At 42.5% G+C, this 8,461-nt stretch overlaps 1 long non-coding RNA gene across 1 annotated transcript; it reads right to left on the bottom strand.

Annotated features, from left to right (window-relative positions):
• Positions 1-1,771: 1,771 nt before the first annotated feature.
• On the bottom strand, positions 1,772-7,552 carry LOC149917944 (uncharacterized). Its single transcript, XR_016467369.1, has 3 exons — positions 7,006-7,552; positions 6,307-6,602; positions 1,772-2,138 (listed from the first exon to the last, which is right to left on the bottom strand). It is a non-coding gene; the product is annotated as an uncharacterized LOC149917944 (long non-coding RNA).
• Between the last annotated feature and the right edge of the window lie 909 nt (positions 7,553-8,461).

The raw sequence follows: 8,461 nt of genomic DNA on the forward strand, positions 1-8,461 counted from the left end.
ATTATTCTGTTACTAAGTGTAATTAATGCCTAATGACTTGCTTTGATTAACGGGACAATCAGCATCTGCTCCTACTAATAGGATTAGTAACCCAAGCCGTCTCATATATTAGGAAGCTGTTCCTAATAGGGGCTATTCTGTATTAAAATCTATTTTTCCACATTCATCCCAAAGCAGAACAAAAGCAGCTCTGTGCTATGTCCTAAAAGCAAAAGAAAGGGTAGGTGATATATCTCTGAACAAATGTAGAAGCTTTAGAATGTCTTGAAGAGTTTGTATTACTTAGTGGGGAAAATCCATTATTCTCCATCATTTAAGAAATCCGATCTAATTCTCTGAAAAGTTTTATAGACAGATGACCAAACCTTTTAAAAATTTGCATCTTTTGGGATGTAGAGGCATCTTCTGGAATAGAATGTTGAACTTACCTAGAATCTGCATCTGGTGTTTCTTAAACATTCCCCTGGTTTAGGAAACAGAGGAATGGCATTTTAGTGATGGGGATATCACTAAAATGATAATCATTTATTTTTTTCAGTCTCCCCAATTCTTTCTTTCCTTTTTTTTTTTTTTAAATTACTGTATGGCTAAAGGGTTACAGTACCCAGAGAAGCTACAAAGCTAATAATTCTTCATCATCTTCTATTGATCCTAAAGCTGGAGCTGGAGTGCAGTTAGACACAAACACTAATCCAATCGTGTAACAGGCAGCCCCATATGGTTCGTCACCGGCTTTGCTGTAAGCCAATCAATAATCACTTTGATGAAGAAAAATAAATGTAGCCCTTTTTTTTTTTGGCCAAAAGGCCATTTGTGCTCTGAATGCTGCAGCTCCCAAATGATGGCAAGGCGTTACAGACTTCTCAGTCACTTCAGTGTCCACGCAAACAGCGCTTGCAATGGATGGCAGATAACTTAGGAAATGATTCTCATTTCTGGGATTACAGCAGAGCCAAGAGCAGAACTAAATTGAGCCACAGACATTGCTTCTAAAAGCCTTTAGGAGAGACTAAAATGAGCAGCGTTTTCATTGTAATGGAAACAAAACATGGCCCCGAAGAAACGAGGTCAGTATGAACCACTGGACATAGGAAGCTTGTGATGGAGGCTCACCTGGAGGCTTTTATTCTTCACTCCATGGCTGAGCATTGCAAGATTGGAGAGTGAATCCGTTCTGAGAACCTGGTAAGTACTCGGTTTATTCTGTTGATGGAAGCACTCACAGAAATACAATCATAGAACCACAGAATCACTAAGGTTGGAAAAGACCTCTAAGATGTCCAACCCCAGCCCACTCCAACCATACCCACCAAGCATGTCCCTCAGTGCCACATCTCCATGGTTCTGGAACACCTCCAGGGACGGTGACCCCACCATTCCCTGGACAGCTGTGCCATCACCAAAATGTTCAGCTGCTGTGGTGCTTGCAGTGCTGAAAATAATGGAGAGGGACCATAATACTGACATTTCAAGTGGCCTCAAGCCTTTCTCTAAGTTTGTTAGGCTGAGGGCTAACTTGTGTTTGGTCACTGGTTGTGCATTTGCCCTCTGTGCCCACACAAACTATTTCAAGATCTCTTTAATAGGGACTTGTGCTGCAGTTGCAGAAGGACTCCAGCAGGTCAGGACTGAAGATGAGGGATGATGACCAATGGCAATATTCACTGCGTGCTCTGTTTGATCCTGTGAATAATTCCCCAGTAACTCAACACTCACAGTGAGCTGCCTTTGACCAGATGAGAGATGTGGAAGACATCACAGTAAACTTAAAAATAACACCAAATATCTGAATATACAAAGGAAGTGAGATCTGCTCGAAGATTCCCCACCACCCATGTGTTGACTAAATACATTGTATACTGAACATTATATCTTCTCTTTGCTTTATGTCCTCTTGGCTTGTATATTTACTCAGATGGACTGTCCTATTTCATAGACATACTCCAGTTATAAGCATAAGGTCTTCCAACTACCCTCATCCTCTTTTTCTCTCTTCTTTTACATGACTCTACCTTTCAGATGTGTACTTCCTCATGTTGCTTATCATAGTGCCCCGATTCAGGGTTTTATTTCTACTTGTGGAATCAAAGCTCCCTTGTCTTCTTCTGTCCTTATGGAGTCCAAGAGACATGGATGATCTGCCAAGGGATAAAGACAAGGAAACAAAAAATTCTCAGTACCTGATGACACATCAGCATTTATAGGTACCTTCCCCCAGCAGGTCTTTAAAATAGGGAATCTACACACTAACAGGTACCAAGTACTCAAGATGCCAAAATTTATAGGTGAAAACTGTTTTTAAGTCAGGGTGCATACTGTGTGCAGAGTAGGAACTCAGCAGAAATAACCTGCCTTAAAAGATGCTCAAAACCCAGCTCATGGACATCTTTCTCAGAACATGCTCTCAAGCTGGAGGATGAGGACCGGGTTGGTCTGTGTTCTCTGACAGGCCCTACATTCCTCACTGCACTGTGGTGCATCTTTTTGCTTCTGCTTGTAATTACAGCTGCTTTTTTTGATTGGTCCTGACAGCAGTTTGAAGTGGTCTTTTTGTTCAGAAATGTCCCCAGGAAGTATATTAACAAAGAGATGCTAAAGCTACAGCATCCCAAGTTACAATGGAGTTATATTCTTGTGTATATTCCAGTACAGTCTTTGCAATATAAAAGCAGAGACAAAACATCTGTGTTTCTTTCCTCCCTTGAATTCCATCTTTCACCACCTCATTCCCTTTGCAGATTGGTGAGCGACATTTGCTAAATATATGCATAATAGTGAAAACCACTACATAATACACTGCATTGAAAAAGAGCCCTGTCAGGCTTCTAGGTCAAGGGAAGGAATATCTCTTTCTTTCCTAGTCAGCTCATCTTCCCATTTGTCTCCTTTCTCTTTATGAAAGAGCTGATGGGAAAGGTCTCCAGTTGAAGGAGCTATTCAGAAAAAGACCTGACATTTTGAATCAAAATTCAGACTGCCTCCAAACATCCTGTCCCCAGTGCTATTAAACAATAATTGAACTATGATGAAATTCATATTCACTGAAAACAAAATACATACAGGTACCCGATTTAAGAAAATACAGAAAATTGCCTTATAAAAGAAATACATGACAAATGAGTGCAAAATGGATAATTTAGGTGGAATGTGAAAAAAGCAATGCCTGAATCCATGGGATGAAGAGACAAGACCAAACAGTAGGCAGAAACATGCATGTTTGCATTCTTAAGAAGAATTTGCAGATGGACAAGGACGAAGACACAGAATCACAGATTCACAGAATGGCCAGGGTTGGAAAGGACCTCAAGGGTCATGAATCTCCAACCCCCTGCCACATGCAGGGCCACCAAACTCCTCATTTAATACCAGACCAGGCTGCCCAGGGCCCCATCCAACCTGGCCTTGAACACCTCCAGGGATGGGGCATCCACAGCCTCTCTGGGCAGCTGTTCCAGCACCTCACCACTCTCTGTGTGAAGAACTTCCCCCTGACATCCAACCTAAATCTCCCCTCCCTCAACTTAAAACCATTTCCCCTCGTCCTGCAGTTATCAACCCTTTCAAAGAGTTGATTCCCCTCCCCAGACTTGAGGAAGACTTGAGGAAGGTTCCCAGTTTCACCACCACACAACCCCATAGAGGCTCAGGGATTCACAGCACAGCACACACAAGTCCCCACGTGTGACGTTTCTGGCCTCTGTGTCACACAGACTCTGACATCAGTACCAAATCTGGCACCTTCAATGTGCTGAATTAATACCTTCAGTGTGTTTCTGTGCAAACTTGGATGGCACTGGGAAGATTTCACCCCAAAAGCAAAAACTACTGGCACGTGTGCATCTGATCAATGGCACAAATTCCTCCTTATCCCAAGTCTGTCACTGATTAAACTTCAACTGTGTGATAAATCACTCATTACATGAAAGCAGAACCACCAACGTTAAGTCATGTGAGAATTTGCCCGTATGAGGATGTTTCAGAAGAAGCTGGAATAAAGCAGCCCAAAATCCACATTTGGCAGTAATGATAGAAAAAGTCCTTTCAGACTCTTGAAAATGGTCAGAATTAGCTCTAAAGAGCAGTCAAACAGAGCAGCATATTGGTTTTTGGAGTTAGGCACTGACTACAAATGTTGAAGACCTGAAGAACTGCCCACTGCTGGCGTATTTTTGCTTATCTCAAGCTCCAGGTGGTGTAGGAGATGAATAAAGAAGTGTGAGGACATGGGTGCTCAGGGAGGAATTCTTCATTATGACTTCTGGACTTACAGATGGAATAGTTTTGCACAATGTGCTGACTTCATCAACTCCATCAGAAATCCCATAGTCCTGGCCTGGACTCCACTGAAATGAAAATTGTCACCTGAGCTGTCAACTGACCTCAATGCAACCAGGCAGTAGGAGCTACTGGCCTGTGTTCAGGATTCCTAGGCAACTGCAACAGGATGTGATGTTCTTCTTGGTAGGTCAGACTGATGTTTGCATTTGATGATCTTGAAGGTCATTTCCAATACAGATCATTCTAGGATCATTCTGTCATTTTCCTGGATATATAATCACAGAGGACAGTGAAATAATGGAGCATAAAAGCAAGGAGGTGGAAGGGGTCTTTGTCATCCCATTGGTTGCCCTTTAAACTGGCAGTAAAGAGAAAGTGACAACTGCAGTTATCAGAAGCTCTAATGCAATGAGCTGGAATATCAGTGAGGACCATTAAGGTGCTTGCTAACCTAGATGAAGAGCCATGACCTGCAAAAGCCCAGACACATCCCACATTGTTTGCCTCAGTCATTGGCTCATGTCTCATGGTTAAATACTTATGTAAGAGCTTGCTAACTCACCATCCAAAGGCTGAATTCTGCTCCCAAAGACATGTGGCATGGTTTGCATTGATAGCATTTATGCTGCATGCATCTGCCTGTTGCCTAAAACCAGGACATCCCAGGGTGGTTGAGCATCACAAGAAACATCACAGAAATGTCATGGACCCAAAGAACCATAGAATCATACAATGGTTTGAGTTGGAAAGGAGCCTTAAAGGCCATCAGCTCCAACTCCCTGCAATGAACAGAGGCACCCAAACCTTCATCAAGTACTCAGAGCCCATCCAGACAGACCAGGCTGGAAACAGAAAACATCAGCTTTGTTAGAAGGATCCATTGTGCTTCACAACATACCCAACTCCATCAGTTCTTGCTCCTGCCCTGCCTGCCCTGCCTCCTGCTATAGCAATTTAAAAAGCCAACCACATACATATCTGCAAAGCCTCCAAGGGCAAAAATTGCCTCCACAGCCTCCATTGCATCTCTTGAACTCATATTAACATATACAGAATTCACTGTATTACCCACTCAGCACAAAGATCATTCTTTGACATCAGAGGAAAAGATAATGTATGAAGAAACAAAAGAATATGTAATGGAGATTTCCCCAGAGCAGAAAGGAGTGGAGAAATCTGCCATCACGTATCATGCAGCTCACTAGCAGATACATATTCATGATGCTTAAATGTATTCTGGTAGTTCTTAAGTCTTCCTTGTAGTTCCTAACAATTATATCTGATCTCTTTGTTAGGGACAGAAAATGTAGACTTAATAAGATGTCAACAGACAAGGAGTATAAAGTAATTGCCCGTTACACTATAAATGTGTTATAATCATTTGCCAGAGGGAAAAGAAGTCTAATTGAATGAAAACTCTTGATGGTTTCATTATGTTTCTATTAAGAGGCAGTCAGCCCTCTTGATCCAAATAAGGAGCTTGATGCTTCTTGCATTTACATCCACAGAAAATTTGGGGTAACTGAAGTGTTGCCAGTGGGTTTGCAGCAATGCAAGTCTGGAGTAAGAGTCAGTCTGGAGCATTTCTGTGCTGGGATGAAATGAAAGCATTTCTCACGCATGTGAACGAGGAAGAAAAATTCAATACAAATGAAAGTAAAGCCAAATAAAATGTCAGAGCTCTTTTCGGGAACCAAGAACAGCATTTGTGTTAGAAGAATGACAAGTAAGAGCTCTATTGCTGCCTTCCAGGTGGCACTGCTAAAAGCTCAGGGTAATTATTTACTTATTCGTCATTTAATAAAACTCGCTTTTCTTCGTCCTCCCTGCTGCCCAGGCAGAACACGGCTGTTGAAATCCATCTTTGCTTTTGTCAAGACCAACCCAGCCTTTGTCAATCGCTCACTGACTCCCCCTTCCTCTGCTGCATCTTGTTTAAGCTCCTCGTCCTTGCCTCTGTGCCCTGCATCCTTCCAGCTCTCCCCACTTTGCCTGCGTCCCCCCGCACGCCCTCCATGCCCTACGTACCAACTCCAGTATCTGCTTCACGAGAACCTCTTGGCATTTCCCCTGCTGCCACTCCTCGGCGCCTTCCCAAGGCGCTGCGCAAAGCCAGCCCCTCGCTGGCCTCAATACTTTCTGAAGAACCTTTTCTTCCATGACCTTAAATAAACACAACTCCTGGTGGCTCCATCCACTCGACTACACGACTGCACATGACTACAGGAACTGTTGCTCCTCCTCTGCATCAGCCTCACTGGATATGCAGCTTCAGCACTGCTACGTGTGCCCATGCTTTCTCAGCCCATCCATCCCAGTGGCTGCTGTAAAAAAAAAAAAGATTTCCATCTTACTCTGCCTTGTTGTAATTCATAAAAGTCTAATTGTTTTTTTCTTGCACTAGGAATAAGCACCAATGCCTTTAGCCTATGACAAAAGGCCAACTTTCCTTAATGCTTTTCACATGCATGATTACCTGGGGACCTGCAAGCTACAGGTGGGCAACTACTGCTTACCTGCTTGCTTCCTCTGAGCAGAGAAGTTGTGTGAATTCATACCAGTACTGATATTTATTTAAAAGCTCACGTTTAAGGCTTAGCAAGACACAAAACCTGACTTGCTTATGCAAAAAAAAGTTCTGGTTAGATATATCCTACTGTGAACCCAATGGTTTGGTTCTATCTACCTTGTCCTATCCCTATTATTTTGTTAAGGAAAACATCCCACCTCTTCACTCAGGTTGGATGGAAGAAGATCATGGTGTGTCTCTCAGCTTCTGATCTCAGTATTAAGCCCCCACACCGCTGTGGGGAGAAGTCTGGGCTCTGTACTCCGTCCCAGTTCCTCTTTGTGTGGAAAGAACAGTAGAATCACAGAATCACTAAGGTTGGAAAAGACCTCTAAGATCCCCAAGCCCAACCCCAGCCCAACCCCACCATGCCCACCAACCATGGTGTCACAGTGCCACATCTCCATGGTTCAGGAACACCTCCATGGATGGTGACCTCACCACTCCTGGGCAGCTGTACCACTGCATCACCACTCCTTCTGAGAACAATTTTGTCCTAATATCCAACCTGCAAGCTGCTTGCTCATGTTTGCAAAGATACCTTGAACTCTTGTAGAGATTTATATTCACTGGTGCCAATATCCTGAGCTCACAGAAGACAATATTAGGCAATTCAGACTCCATAGGGAAGTCGCTGGTGGAGCTCTGTCTGCAGCTGGAAACATGCCTGCCCAGACAGCCTGATCCAAAGCTACCTGGACTTAATGGATTTCATTCCCTAAGGCTTCCAAATGTGGATTACATCTAACTGCAATGAACTGGTTTATAAATAGGGGAATTTTCTCTATTTATAGGCTGACTTTCCAGAGCAGATGAGTGCTACTGGGAAAGGACATACAGTTTCTTGTGCTTTGTATTTCATTAAGTATTTGGGACAAATTTGGGATGGATTGAGATGATAAACAAAAACAGGATTTTATGTAAAAGAACCTGTGATCACTAAACCCACATGTGGTTTAAGATGAAATATCAATGCTTTCTGCAACATCACAAACCCAAGTCAGTTCAAAAATATCTACATTATTTTATCACTCTTAGTCTACAACAAAAACTCTGCAGTTTTAACTTTTTATTTTAGTGTAACACAGTTCAAAGCAAGGGATATAAAGGTGTTATAAGCATGAAGTAATTCAGCTGAAATCTTTAGCCAAAAATTTTCAGCTTGACATGGAAAAGTAGGATTTCATTTTGATAAAAATTTATTTCCAGTACAAACTGAACCCTCGTGTTTCCTGCTCTTGCAAATCATAGAACCAGTAAGGTTGGAAAAGACCAGTAGGATCATCAAGTCCAACCACTAAAATCCCTCTTCCAAGTGAATAGTTTGGCTCTGATCTCAAAAAACGTCCTGTATTTTAGGTGTGATTCTCTGGCTACCTTTGAACCTCAGCTTGACTTTTTGACCAGTGGGATTGCATTGGTATAAACAACAGCAAAGCCTCATATTTGGGAAACGTAACAAAGAGGGACAATTCAAGTCCTGCAAAAGCTGCCAAGGATTACCATAAGGCAATAATTAATGACCATTGCTGCTGGCACTCTGGCTGCTGCAGGGAGAATATTGATATAATCCTATTAGCGTGTTGCTCTCATTAATGTATTTACGTCAATTAG

Source organism: Phasianus colchicus, chromosome 5 (assembly GCF_987193195.1).
Source record: "Phasianus colchicus chromosome 5, bPhaCol1.hap1.1, whole genome shotgun sequence".
NCBI lineage: Eukaryota > Metazoa > Chordata > Aves > Galliformes > Phasianidae > Phasianus > Phasianus colchicus.